The following is a 13,358-nucleotide window of genomic DNA, read 5'->3' on the forward strand; positions in this document are numbered from 1 at the left end:
AGATTCCTACACCAAATTGCTTCTCCTTTCTCCAATGGAGCTAGAAGCCTTCTCCAGACACCTATAGGCCATATGCCCTTCTTGGTTGTATTGTAACACCTAGGTGGTCCTCTGCCTTGGGATATTCCTCTAGAGGGTGGTCTTCTACCCATAAAGCTTCCTCTTGGATTGTAGCCCCCTCCTTGGTTGTAACTGATCTCTCCTGTATTACATTCTTGGTTAGAGTCTCCTTGGTATCCAAAACCATTTCCTCTACCTATGAAATGGCCTCTTCCTCCTCTTTGCTATCTCCCTTTACCTCTTCCTTTTTGATCCTACCTTCTATTCAACTTCTCCTCCACCTTGAGTGCCAATTGAAAGCACTTTTGGACTATCTCTGGGGTGTGGAGATTCAAGTCTTCTTAGATTGTAAATCTCAACCCATTGAGATATCTTGCCACCTTCTCATCTTCACTCTCTTTCACCTTGGTCCTCACACACAACTTTATGAACTCCTCGGTGTAGGAAGTCACATCTGTCCCCTTTTGTTTCAAATTCTGTCTCCTCCTATGCAATTTGATATTGTAGTCCATTGGGACATATGCCTCTTTCACCAAGGCCATCATCTTCTTCCATGTAGCTACTCTTCTCTTTCCCTCTTTCACCCTCTCATCTTGGATGAAAGTCCTCCAAGTTAGTGTAACCCCTTTCATTTTGGATTGGGCTATCTTCACCCTCTTGTGGTCTGGCATGTCTTCACTTTGAAAAAAATTGTCCAAGGAGTCTATCCACTCCATCATAGTGTCAGGCTCGATATTGCTTGCAAATACTAGAAGATCCATCTTCACATCCATTGTTCTTCTCTCCATGGACTTGAGGACACTCATCAGGGGTCTCTGGTTTGTAGGTACCTCTATCTCTTCTTGCATAGGGATCTCCTCTTCATGCCCTTCTTCTCTAGAGTCTCTCTCTCCCCTCTCCACTCTATCCTTCAACCAATCCATCTCATTTATCAAGGCCTAATTCTCAGCCCTGATTGCTCTTCTCTCTGCCATCTACTTCTTCACCAGGACATTCAACTCAGGATTGGTCATTCTTGAAGGTGCCTCATGGGATCCTTCTTCCAACATCTTGTCTTCTCCTTCTCTTCCAAAAGACACTCCTTTTCTCTGATACCACTTGATACAGAGCCCTACCCAAACTCCTAAGGACAAGCATAAACAAGGTTATACTAGTCACCCCTCAAATGACTACAAGGGTTCTGCAAGGAAGGACTCCAGACCTTGGATGAAACTACACATACACTCACTAGGCTTGGGCCTACTCAAGATGAGTAAAAGGCCTTACTCTCTCAAAATAGCCTTACCGGTAACTCCTTTTCTTAGGGAATTTGGAAATTATCCATACATGATGTCTAAGAACTTTTCCAAACACTGGTTTTGGTTTTGGGCATCAATTCCTTGTACCTTCTTTGGAAATCTACCCCTTAGGCTTGTAGCCCTATTTTGCAATAGGATGGATCTTAAATAAAAAATGTTCCACACAACCAAAAAAAAAAGTTACCATTTCATGTATCCTTTTGGAATTTGTATTGATCCCCAAAATGGTTTGGCCAAATCTGCAAATACAAGGTCTATTTCCTTTAGAGGCTAAGAGACCTAATAGGGGCAATTAGCCCTATTTTCAAAAGAAACTACCTTTACCAGTACATCAAATGAAAGATAAAATTTATGGGAATGTGGGGGATAGTGAGAAACCTCTAATTCCAGGGTTACATGCCTGGAATCCACCGCTATGACAACTTATGATGACTATCCTAAATGGTGTCCTAGGTAGTCACATAGAGATGCCTACCTAAGCTTGTTCCTTTCTCCACACAACAAAGTTTCCCCTACAAAAAACCATAAAAAAAATAAATTAAAGTGGCTTATCTTGCATCCCTCCAAAGGAAGAGCCTTCTAATGGACTGGAGTGCAAGGTAAGGCCATTTTTGTTCAAAACCCTCTCCAAACCCTCAATTTCTGGGTTACAATCAGAAGAATGGGGGTTCTCTCTACTCTGGAATAGTTAAGACCTTGGACCTCCACCAAAAGAAATATATTTAATCTATATATCTACTCCATGGATGGTGGGGTTCAAATCAATCCGTACAGGAATGTGCAACTCCTGCAAACTCATAATTTTTGGGGAAATTGTAGTGTTTTGTGTTTTATTGCTTCACAAACTTCAATTAAAACAACAAAAACCTTGGGAATCATGTCCACAAGGCTTATAAAAATCTCCAATAGTTTCCCACTAAACTTGGAGTAGGTTGGAGCCATTGAAAGGCTTCCCCTAACTGATTTTCAAAAAGATGCATTTTTGCAAAAGTTGCATTTTTGCAATTTTGCACAAAAAGTTGTCATACTCCCTAAGGTTGGAATCCACATATATGGATCAACCAAACATACATGAAACATTTCTAAAACATATCAAATACCAATGTAAACCATCTACTACCCCTTTTGACCACATTGTCCCAATAAGCTTATCAAATTGCCTAATTGGTGACATGGGCTTACATGGTGGGGTTTATTTGCATACATGAAATACAAGACACTCTTAAGACACCCTAATGATCCTATTCTTCATCCTTTAGGTCATAAATATCTTGTTGATGAGGTTCTCCTACATCACCTAGATTTCTCTGTTGCATCCCTTTCCTGCCTAAACCTGTCCCTCTCGGTAATAATCTCCCCGATCCTCTCCTCCACCTTGGCTATGGCCTCTTGTAGGGATTGTATCCTCATCATTGGATCTAGTGGCGCTGATGAACCCTTTCCTCTCTCCTCCCTCCTCTATGATTGAGGTTGCACCTATGTATGTGTTCCCTACATCTGACCTTATGCTTGTACTAGTGTCAGTGCCTATGCACCTCATCCATGTCCATGGCTTGGGAATCCCCTCCTCCTGTCCTCTACCACTCCCTCCTGGTTGGCATTATTGGTGCCATCAGTATGTTCTTGGCCCTCCTCAAAACTATGGCTAGTGCTACTAGTGCTCTTCCATGGGTTGGCTAATATGTGTTAAGTTTGACACCCATCGCCCATGCTGCCCTTCTCCATGTGCCTAGGGGTGCCAAACATACTTTGCTAACTATTGTGGGCCTCATTCTTTCCCACCATGTTGTATATACATCAGTAACCCCGAGATCAGCCACTCCTTCTCAAGGGTCCCATGCTATAGGTGCTAACTACATCCAATCCTCGATGAGCTTTGTCCTATCTCCTAGAAGTGGTCCAAACTTGGCGATTCTCTCTCAGATCATTTGTTTGAATCGGTGTGGAGCCTTTTCTGTCTCGTGCAAAACCAAAGTGCCTTCAGACCTTATCAGGTCTATACTTCTCAATGAAATACTCCCATCGACCAATAATTTACATAGGAGTAATAATATAAGGAATGTATCGCAGATCCTTTGGTTAGCCTGCTAAACCCATGTATGAACACCATGTAATTTATGTTGCGTTGAGTCTATAAAAAATGACCCACTAGTGGTCCACATCCTCTGTCTCCATATAGTGTAAATCATATCTATAGCTATATACCACAGATAAATCTGCCCCCCTATCTAATGTGTATATCAACCATGTAACTGCAACATGCTCCCACGCCCATACTTGTAATAATTTTATTTATTTAATTATTTTATCCCAACCCTTCTATTAATTAAATATATTTTTATTTATTTGATTAATTCACTTATCCTCTTATAGCCTTTCCCTATTTAAATAAATATTTTTATTTATTTAAATTATCCTTTCCTCATAAATTAATTAAATATTTTATTTATTTAATTGGCCCCTCTTCTATTAATTAAATAAATATTTATTTATTTAATTACTTCATTAGGTTTTCACCTCCATGACACTTTTATTTCATCTCTTAATTTACTTTTAACCACCTCTCTAATTTTTTTTCTAATTTTCTATACCTACCCTCTAATCTCAATCGACCATTTATCCCTCCAGCTCTTAATCTTAATCAATCAAGCATCTACACTACCAAATTACACAATCACAATCCATTCTCTATTTGCTTGATTGATTCATTCATCTTTGCCGCTACCGATAAACTATCTGTCGGTGCCGGTGCCTACCGGTGCCATAGGATTGCAAGGTTACCATCAATGACAATACCTTCAATCACCTACAATTTCTCATTGGAGTGTGCATTTGCCAACAATATCTCCCTTTGGCATTAATGGCAACACTTATGAAGAAAAGCCAAAATTGTATCCAAAATGTGTTGTCCAAAAATCTTGCCAAAACTGTGTGCTCCCCCAGAGCAGATGATCTCTTCTGTTATCATTTTTCTTATCTCCACTACTCCCCCTTTGACATCAATGACAAAGGTTATCAAAAATGTCAACTAAGTGTAGTTCTCAGCTGGATCCTTGTAACCGGTGGGTTACAATCTGATATAGATTTGCAAAATTTAAGCTGTTAGTGAACCTTTCACTATCCTTCAATGCTGCTTCTATCCTTTGGATGGTACCGGTGAGTATGTGCATTTTCTCTTCTAGAGTCTTAAGTCTTGGAACAAGTGCCTCAGAAATATATTTTCTCAAAGAGATGAGGATGTCTAGTTTAAGACCTAATCTACATTTGAGTTCCTTAGCCTTAAACTTTAATCTCTCCTTATCTTTTTCAAATTTTTCAATTTTCTCTTCAAAGCCTGCAATTTCTTGCTCTATTACTGATATGGGTTCTGATGAACCTATGAGATTATCAACAATATCATTTATTACCTTTTGTGCTCTGCTGATCTCTTTATCTATGTCCTCTGTTAAAATGTTTGTCTTGCATGAATCCCTGTACAACTTCTTAAAGTCCATTATTGTTTTTCCTAGTGACAGTAATAATGTATCAATGTGTTCCTTGCATCTCTTTATTGACTCTTCAAAGAATTTTTCTTTCTCTTTATTCATTTTCTCACTGAAAGTCTCCTCATTAATTTGATCATCTATTAGAAGATTGCCAGTTATGTACTTAGACAATGTGTTTAATTGGCTCAAAGAATCTTTATTTTCGACATTGCACTTGGGTGCAATCAATTTCAAAATTGGGATGGTGTCATCAATTGCCTTGTATGCCTATGCATTACACTTTGTGATTTTCTTGATGGAATCCAGTAATACCTCTTGTATATGCATGTAAAATTCATCTTAATCAAAACAATCAATTATAAATCAAAGGGAAATCACGAATCCCTATCTAATCAAAGAATCTAACAAACAAGACAATGAAATAATGCAATATCAAATAGGAATTAGAATAATTCAATGAAACTCCCTATTCCAAGATTGCATATCGCTTCCATTGCTCTTCTCTTCTCTGTGGTATGATGGCTCTCAGATATTGCATTGGTAACCTGCAAGTGACACAAAGATTCGAAGTTTGTGATTATTGTAATTGGAGATTGAATGTTCAATTTATAGATTTTTGGATGAAATTGATTGAAAGGTGAAATACATTGATCAAGAGGTGGAACTCAGGTGAGCTCACATGAAAATTGATAGTTGAACTGCTGATTGTAGGAGTGAAACTCAATAGATTGAATAGATTAATTGAGTCAACTGATTGAGAAAAAGCTGACTGAGGGAAGAAAAAGAATGATTGAAGGAAATAAAGAAGATGACACTGAAAGCTTAATTTAGAAAAAGCTAACTGAAAGATGGAAATAGAAGTTGAAGAGATAAATGATTTAATTAATTTATTCAGCATGTGCTTGCATTTAGATTTAGATTTTCAATTTAATTTTTGCATGAGATTTTAATTCAAATATTGAATTTATTTAATTCAAATTAGTATTTGAATATATTTAGAACTTGACTTTGATTTTCAATTTGGTTTTTGAAATCATGGACATGTGATTGAATTTGGAAGAAATTAGAAGAATATGAAATTAAATGAAATTAGAATTTGGGGATTTGGAAATGGAAGAATTAATTAGTTAATTAAATAATTTAAAGAAACTATTTAATTATTTAGAATTTGAATTTAATTAAATAATAAAGATTGTTTAATTTAAAGGATTAAATCATAATTAATTAAATAATAAATATTTAATTAATATTTAGAAGAGGGTTGAATGATTAGATGATTAGAGATAGAAATTGAATAACTAGTAATTTATTTAAATAATAAAGATTATTTAAACTGGGGAATTAATCAGAATTAATTAAATAATAAATATTTAATTAATATTTAGAAAATGATTAAATGATCAAATGATGATAGAATAAGAAAATAGAATAATTAGTAAGATTATGAGGAAATATGAAATTAGAAGAAATAGAAGGAATAGAAGAATTAGATTAATTAACTTAATTAAATAATTAAAGAATTATTAATCAATTAGAGGAATAATTAGTACATGATCAATGAGACATTTATAGGTGTCTACATTTGCCCCTCTTTGAGACAAAGTCAGAACGACAAAAAATTCTGCCCGAGTATGCCTTGGTATTATTGTATAGTGTAAATATGCCCCCTCGGAAAAGGTGGTCGAAAAATTCCAAAATCGAGACCATGTTTTCGATATCAGTTTAATGAGCAAGCGTGTGAAATTTCATGCGACTTCAAGATCATTTGAGTAGGCTACAAGGTGTTTGAAGTTGGCAGGGACCACGAGCGTCGAGGTGTAAAAAAACCTTAATTTTGAGCTATAAATAGAGATTTTTAGGTTTTCATTTGCTCATTTGCAATTTGGGAATTCCTTGGTTTTCTCTGCAATTTATGTGCTTATTTCTGAGTATTTGATCATCATGGCTGGTTATAGAGCTCGATTGCACCTGTCTGACCGAGTATGTTCATATCAGAGACCTCCTGGGACTAGCGGCATGGTATTTTTCCAAATTTTTCTTGATTTTATGCTATTTTCCAAAATTTTTTCCAGGATCAATTTTTGCATGGTGTCACACAATCGCTTGTCGATGTCTATGCATTAGTGTTAACTGTACCACAAATGCTTTAACGATTACACATGCGTCCTAAGTGTTACACATTAGTGTTAAACATGCCGCATTCATGTATATCATTACACATAAGTGTTTATTGTTACGCATGAGCTCATACCATTACACATTAGCTTTAAACATCACGTAAGAGCCATAATTGTACCTGTAGCGTCCTAAAATTGTGACACTTGCAATTTTGACTGCATTTCGGTCTTCACGATGGTGACGCAACACGCAACCTGAATGGAGACCCCAAAACTTGCTCACGACACTGAAAACTGCATTTTTCAAGCACCATTGGCCTGAACCTCCTTGCACCCCGCTGTCCCGGAGGTGGGACCAGAGCGCCCAGCGCCCTGGTCCCTCAGGACCAGAGCGCCTAGCGCCCTGGTCCCTCAGGACCAGGGCGCCCTGGTCCCTGGGTCCTATTTTGGGCCCAGTTTCCTAAGTGATATCGGGTCTTTTTGATTGCAATTTGGAAATATACTTCCCTGGTCGGCCTAAGGTCGGGAAAATCAGTCTATCAGCCCTAATTGACAAGTATATAAACTACATTTTTCTCTCTCATTTGGGATGAAGAGAATATGTGTACAAAGCGTGGAAACTATACTCAAGCATTCAAGCATTCAAGCAATTGATCATTCCAAGTCTCCATTCAAGGCTAAGTGTTGCATTCAAGACAAGGATTCAACCATTGAAGAGGAGATCACTTATTACATGCTACATACTACAACACATAACATCTAAACCTTTGCACATAAGGATACAAACATCCTTAGAACAAGGTATTAGTACTTGTTTTACATTACAGTCATTTACATTTACAGCACTTGCTCATTTCTTGGTTAATTCCAAAACCGGGGTTTGACCTAAAGGCAAACCCCTAATCCCTAACCCCCCAATCGTCTTCGCTTTTCTGTGTGTAGGTTGCAGGTACGCGGCTGAGATTGAAGATCTGGAATCCTTGTGCAGAGACGAACAGATCCCCCTTCGTTTCGCAGATTTTTCGGAGGACCGTGGCGCCGGGCGCCATCGTCCCGACAACTTTTTCTCAAATTTGCAGGACAGCGCCGTATCGACATTCTACTGCTAATTCCAGGTCCATAGCTTCATCCTATAACCTAAACTCAGTTTATAAGCGAATCTTTATGACTTTCTATGCATCCTTAGCTTAATTTCCTTAATCAACATTCTTCACAAAAGAGGGTAGCTTTGCTTTCCAAACCCTTGAAATTCATTTAGCATCCAATCTTACGTCGTGTGGGATTGAATCTTATGAGTTTCAACCCCTCTTTTGAATGTAAAGTCTTCCCCCTAAGTGAAAACCCATCGAATCCTAGCGAACCTCCCTTCTCTCTCCTCAGAGTTAGAAGAGGGGAGACCAACTAGGGTTCGACAGCAATTTTCTGCTTTACAGTACCACATTAGTCATAACTATCATGCATTCATTTAAATGTAATTTTTTGTCATGCGTTTTGAAGTATTTTTTGTTTTTCGGGATCCGATATCTGATATTTTCAACATTTTCTCATTGCAGGAGATCATTGGAGTGTTATACTACTGACAGAGTAGACCCAGTGGACTTGATCTTCGAGTTGACTTACTAGATGAGGAGATTGAGCATATCCGACAGCTTGGTCTATATCATGTTTTACACTTGCCAGAGGTTACGACCAACAGGGCCATGATTACAGCTTTGATAGAGTGGTGGCATTCTGAGACTTGTTCTTTTCATCTTCTGACTGGTCAGGCATCCATTAACTTAGAGGATGTATGATGTATATTGTGTATTCCTATTCATGGTGAGAGAGTTGTATATGACCATGATGATGGCATTGCTGGACTATGTGCACTTTTCGAGTGTGAGATTCAGGACTTGCAGATCAGTTGCCATTATGACATCCCTTGAGCCCGATTAGACTATGATGTCATGACTATTGTATTATGCGGTGTTGTCAGTGGTTTATTGATACCTGACAGATGAGGTCATGGGTTTCCAGTTGGATGGGGCAAAGTGCTCCATGATATGATCATTCATCATCAACTGTATGCGTGGGGTCCTTGTCTACTTGCCATGTTATACTATCAGATGCATGGTATTGTGTATCTTGGATACCGTTCTATCAGTTGTGGTGTGACTCTGCTCCAGACATGGGCATGGGAGCACATTTCTATTTCAAGGCCTATTATTCAAGTTGATTTGCAGCTTGGTGAGCCTTATGCATTCAGATATACAATAGGTATCAGACACAGGGGTTCGGGGAACACCTTGTATTGGAGACATCAGTTTGACATATTGCAACATTTTATTTGGAGACCATACTTAGATTGCCCCGATTGGGAGGATGGTGCAATACACTTGCCTTTCTGCTGACAACAAAGATATCTTTTTGGTAGGACCTTTGAGACCTAGTAGATTATTGAGATGTATCTTCCAGGGTGGGTTCTTAGATAGTTTGGTGAGGTACAAGTGACGCCCATGGTTACTACTTATTTTGCTTGTGTATCATGGGAGGTATCTGATTGGGGTGTTTGCATACAACTACATGTTTCTTTTGCTGAGTTTGATTCTCTACAGCCATTACTCTGGGGTTGGGGTAGAGGTGCAATAGATCTAGGGATGACGGTGGAGTATGATGCATGGTTTTCTAGGCATAGGCCAGTGCCTTTGACTGATCCTGCTATTCCGATTACAACACAACAAATTCACCATTCTAGACAATGGTTGAGGATAGATGCAGGGGAGAGAGCCGGAGGAGGAGGAGAGGGTGGAGCTGAGAGAGGAGGTGAGGATGATGAGGGAGGAGGTGAGGGAGATGAGGGAGATGAGGATGTAGACATTGGTCGAAACACTAAGTCTATTAGTAGTGAGGATAGCGATGATTACTTTGAGTCATCGAGTAGCGAGGATGGAGGTGATGATGAGGATATGCCTAAGCTGGAGGATGTGCCAAGTGCAAAGGGTGGGAGAGGAGAGGTTGGTGAGGAGGATGAGCTGCAGACTCTTAGAGGGCGGGTCCAAAGTTTGGAGGATGAGGTCACTAGACAAGATATCAAGCGAGATACTTATCATGCAAATTATGGTGCCCTTGAGGCTGAGAGAGATCATCTCCAGAGGGAGAGAGATGAGGTAGTGCAAAGATGTCAGATTACCATGGATGCCTTTGATTGGATTTTTAGAGCAGGTATCGATGCGCGTGACCAGGCAGATATGTATTTCACTGCTGCATAGGAGGCTATTTATTATAGACAGGCATATGAACGAGCCATACCTGAGGGGCAAAGAGAGCCTAGCTTTAGTGCATTTATGGGGAGGAGATCGAGTAGATCTATTTCATGATGGACTAGCAGTGGTGGCATTATGGGACCACATCGACATCCTGGGGCAAGATCTAGTGGACAAGATCCACCTACTGACAGAGGTAGTGTTGGTTGATCATGTTATATGAGCCTTTGAGCTTATTTATTGTATTCACACACATTATCATTTTTGAGTTATATATATATGACATGCGGGTTTTGGAAATGATCTATGTATGTTTTTCTCTCCATGTATGCTTATATGATGCTATGAGTTTTATGATGTATATCTATTTGATTCTATATGATTTTGAATGCAATGGTAGTACATGTATGTATTAATGATGGTAATGGATTTTAATATGAATGCAATGAAATCTATAATGAATGCAAATGAATGCTATAATGGAATCTATAATGAATGCAAATGAATCTATAATGAATGTTTTTTGTAATATAATGGTTGAACCAATTTTAACTCAGATACACCGTGAAGAAATGTTAGTTAGATGATAGAAAGAATATTAGAAATAATGCGATTTAGAAAGATGAGAATTCAATGAACTATCAAGAAACAGATGAGATGAGAATGAAATTGAATGAATCATGAACCTATGTCACATATTTTATTGCATCAATATATATTCATCACTGAGCCTTATTATTGAACAATGAAGCTTAGCACATCAGGGTATAAGGAACCAATATGCAAAGATATCTCATTGTAGAAACAAACACATAGCAGACAAGGAGTGAACCCTCCATTGTGGGAATTACGCTAGGGGTCAAGTTATGTGTGGCGATTTTACCTTGATGTGAAGGCTCTTATCACAGACACCCACTAGAGAAATTTTCCTAGAATGTCATCGGTTCACACCACAAACAACAAACAAAGAAAAAGATAATGCCCATCATAGCTCCTCTAGTCACTTGTGGACATCCTTGAGTAGCATAGGAACAATATCTATCGCCAAATGATAAAAGATAAAGACTGACCCGGACAAAATTCAGCAGCTATACTGACCTTGTGCCTTCATTCTTAGTTGCTTGATGTGATGGTTGATAATGTCTGATCTCAGAAAGTTGCGGACCCCATTTAAGAATAACCTATCTAATTTCGAGTGTATCCTCTTCTGTTTAAGACAAGATAATGATCACGTTTATATGGATATGATACGATTGATAAGATAGTTTGATCAGTTGATTGTAGATGTTTGACAAGATAGTTGTATCCTTTGTTAACTTTGTGTGAAGTGTTTGCTGGATATATGCTAGGGTATTTGTTTCTCATAAGACATTTTATTGCAAGTTTTTTTGATGGATTGATTTTTGATTTTTTAGTTCTTTTCCAAGAGCTTTTTTCGATGTATTTGGTTTATGTAGATCGATATTTGAATTTTTTTGGTTGATTTTTTCAAGATCATATTTGAATGTTTTTGGTTGATTTTTTTAGGATCATATTTGAATGTTTTTGAATGATTTTTTCAGGATCATATTTGAATGTTTTTGAATTTTGAGTTTTTCATTGTTTTTGAATTTTTTCAGGACTTTAGCTGATTTTTTGGATTTTTTCAGTTATGCCCCCATTGTGCAGACCTGTATGACATGATGATCTGCAGAATGCATGTGGATACAATAAATTTTTGACATGACCTATGCTCATGCAATATGCAGGATGAAGATGCATTTCCTATTCGAACAAGGTTGATTGTGTTTGTTTTAGCATTTGTAATGCACCAATTGAAAATGGAGGTGCAAATCATTTCATAGATAAGCGGTCAATCGATCCCTAAGACCCTTTGGAACATTCATCTCAACACACTTACTAGGATTTACAAATGGAGACGCAAAAAACTTCCCCATTGGTTCTTGAAAATTTGATCTTCTTTTGCTAATGTGTGTGCAGATGAGTTAATTCCTACTCTCGTGTTCACTAAAGATCCTTAGCATCTTATATCACTAGCTACATGGATTATCCTATCTTCAAAAGCATCCCGAATAGAGCCTCGCTGCCAGCAAGCCTTCAGAGCTCTGATGAGGTTATAGACTATAATTTCTCAAATATTGCTCCATTGCCAGTAGGCGTTCATAGCTCTGATGGAGTTACTTGTATGTTCCCATAGTCAATATTTTTTATCACATTTGTATGCATGACATTTCAGTTATATATCATTGCTCTTTTGCCTTGAGATGGATATTTGGCATAACTCTTTTTTTTTTTTCTTGCCTTGACTTGTAAGTAATGAAACCTACTTGGGTGTGACAATTACAATGGCGCTGAAGTAGAATTTTAGATTTTTCACTAGTCATATGATCAACTAGGTGTCTAGAATGAATTAGAGATTTATTGTGTTTGAGATATAGCAATTGATAGATTTTGGGTTAACAAGTCTCAAATAGTGAAATTTATACCCAACCATAAGTAAAGCATTGTCACAGGGTAATGTTGAAGATGAATGACCTTAGGATCTCAAAGACTTCATGTCTAAATATCTAAGAAAGGAGTTGACCCTTATTTCCCTTAGGTGCAAATGAATGATAAAATTGAATAGTTGCCTTGTTTTATTGATGCTACTATATGTAATTGCTGAAACTTTTGAGAATGTGATGCATTTGAAAAGAAACTATATGTAATGTAGATGTTTTAAATGATATGATATGTAATGTAGAAAGTAAAAACCTAAACTACATAGCCCTTAGGTATACTATCGCTTAAGGTGCATGCTGTTCATAGGGTTAGAGAGTGGATCTCCCTCTCTAACTCCTAGAAATTCTGAATTGCTTCATCATTTTCAAACCAATCCAACATTAGTTTTCCTTCTTTCCCCCAATCAATCAAGTGTGAATGTACTAGGGGTAAATCATTACTCCCTTCTTTAGTAGACTCTGATAACATGAAGATGATTGTTTGACTGACTTTGTGTATCTTCATCCTGTATAAGTTTTATTTGATACCTTGATATTACACTTTTTGGTGGGCTAGAATCATGGAGTGATAAGAATTCATAGTCATGAGAGTCTGCCTCACTTTCAATATTTGTTTCATCATATGAGCTATCATCACTTATTTCTTCTTGTTCCT

Source organism: Cryptomeria japonica, chromosome 6, assembly GCF_030272615.1.
Source record: "Cryptomeria japonica chromosome 6, Sugi_1.0, whole genome shotgun sequence".
In the NCBI taxonomy this organism is placed as follows: Eukaryota; Viridiplantae; Streptophyta; class Pinopsida; order Cupressales; family Cupressaceae; genus Cryptomeria; species Cryptomeria japonica.